Raw genomic sequence first — 2,352 nt, forward strand, 5'->3', positions numbered from 1 at the left:
CCGGGTGGGTGTTTGATCTCGGTACAGGCAGCGGGCAGGGGTCTGGCCCTCCGTGTGCGCCGTGGGGGCAGGCAGGGCTGCTGGACGGAGGTAAGGAGAAGTTTGGGGGAAGTTTTCCTGCGGAAGAACCTCGCAGTGAGCCCGAATCGGAGCGATGGCTGCCTGCCGGCCTCGGCCTGCCCCGCACGGCTTCGCTTCTCCCTTTGCGTAACCCGGCAGGTTTGGTCAGCTCCTTTTGTCCCCGGCGGGCTGCGAGGTGGCCCCGTAACCGACCCAAGCTCGTTCGACTGGCAAAACCGCTGCTAGGAAAGCAAATTAATGCTAACGAAGGCGAACTGGGACGCTGAACCGGTGGGAGGAGGAGTGGGTTCAGAGCCGGAGAGACGGCGGCGGGTGCCAGCGAGGCTCCTGCCACCTCCGGTGAACCAGGAAACTCGTAAACAACCAACTCGTGGGCTCGGGTCTAGACTCTCCTCCTGGTTTTGCGGCTGCCGGGCTCGGATCCTGGGCCCTTCTTTCCAAACTAAGCAAACGGGCGCCTTTTTGGATCCGACGGGACGTCAGGCTGAGTTTTGAGGAGGCCGTAGCTCCTCGCTATGGCAAAAAAAACCCCAAACCCTTCTGTACCAGTGGGTTCCCCTTAAAAGAGCATTAACCCGGAGCGCGGCAGCGCTGCCCGCTTGGCCCGGTCCCCTGCCAGATTAATCCCCCCTGCCCTCGCCCCGGCTTCTTCTTTCCCTGGGCTTGGTTAAACTTTGATGGGGTGGTGACCAGCCGGACTGATAAAAACAAGAGCTGAAATTCAGCTTATTTAATTTATTTTTAAAAGTTAAATGCCTGACTAGCCGAGCTGGTGGCCGGTCGCGGTGTTTTGCAACTGCTGTCGACTCAGGCCGGAGGTTGTTTGAAACCTGATCGTGTGCTCATGTGGCCTTATCTGGTTTGAGTAAATCAACTTGGAAACCGGTCCGAAAGGCCTCCCCGTGCAGGCTCAGGGCGCAGATAAGTTATTATTTTCTTTCTTCTCAACAGCCCGGCTTCCCAAGCGGGTTAAACCGAAGGGAAACGGGGCGGTCGCTCCGTCTGGCGCATGTGTGTCCACACGCAGCTGCGGAGGAAAGCTCGTAATCTAGATTTAAGGTGTGGGGCTCGCAAGTAGAGGCAAGTCCCCCGGAGCTGTAGGCGAAGCCTCTGCGAGGAGCGGGGCTGGAAGGAGGCAGGGGACGAGCGAGACCCTGGCGGCTCCGGCTGTTGCTCGATGCAGGTGGGATCGTGCCAGTTCAGACCATCCGCCCTGGAAAATGCCTGGCAGGAGGGAGCCAGCCTGTTGGGGAGCTGAACCGCCGTGGATCGGCTCTCCTGATCGCTGCCTGGAGAGGAGCGTGGCCCTAAAACTGCCAGGGGGGATATTCAAGGGGAGAAGAAAGCGTAGTGGGGCTTGAAAACCCCCCTGGGATGGGTCTGAAACCGGCTGGGGAGGGTTGGCAGAGCCCCTCAAAACGCAACCCCTCTCTCGTTCGTAGCTCCGCTCGCCCAGCGACCAAAGATCTGACCACTGACGAAGCCTGACTCAACCCAACGCAGCTCAAGATGGACACCGGTGTCATTGAAGGTGGTTTAAATGTCACGCTCACCATCCGACTACTTATGCACGGAAAGGTACGTGTCCGTGGGGCGCGGGGTCGTGCCGAAGCCCCCTCACCCGATGCAGGGCTGGCCCTTCCGGCAGACTGGATGGAGGCTGGGTGCTTCCATGGCAGTAAATCCCGTCGGTTGGACTTCTCGGAGCTGCCTCGTTATTGCAGCCATTAGGCAGCGGTGTTAGGAATGTGTTCCTTGGCACCCGGCCGGCTCCTGGATATCTCATGACGAGCGAGGCAGCGCTTTGAAAGCGCAAGCGCATCAATAAAAATAACAGCCCGGGGAGGGGGGGGGGAAAAGAGTGACCTGATGGAGAGCTCGGAGCTGGGAGCAAGGTGTCAGTACGTCTGGGGCGGGGGGAGATATCTGGGGTCCCGAGGAACTTGTTTTGGCTATAAAAGGAGGTTGTTTAAGCTTGGGACTCGATTTTTTTTTTTTAAGCGCTGACTAATTACCGCTTTTGTTTCCATCCCAGGAGGTGGGAAGCATCATTGGGAAGGTAAGTGAGCAACAAACCTCCTCGCCCTGCCTCCCTCTTAAAAAAAAGGGAGGAGAGAATGTGACCGATTGGAGAGATCGGAGCGGTGAGCAAGGTGTCAGTACGTCTGGGGCGGGGGGGAGAGTGACCTGATGGAGAGCTCGGAGCTGGGAGCAAGGTGGCAAGGTGTCTGGGGCGGGGGGAGATATCTGGGGTCCCGCGGAACTTGTTTT

The sequence above is a fragment of the Aptenodytes forsteri genome, unplaced genomic scaffold (genome assembly GCF_000699145.1).
Source record: "Aptenodytes forsteri isolate BGI_AS27 unplaced genomic scaffold, ASM69914v1 Scaffold162, whole genome shotgun sequence".
Taxonomy (NCBI): Eukaryota; Metazoa; Chordata; class Aves; order Sphenisciformes; family Spheniscidae; genus Aptenodytes; species Aptenodytes forsteri.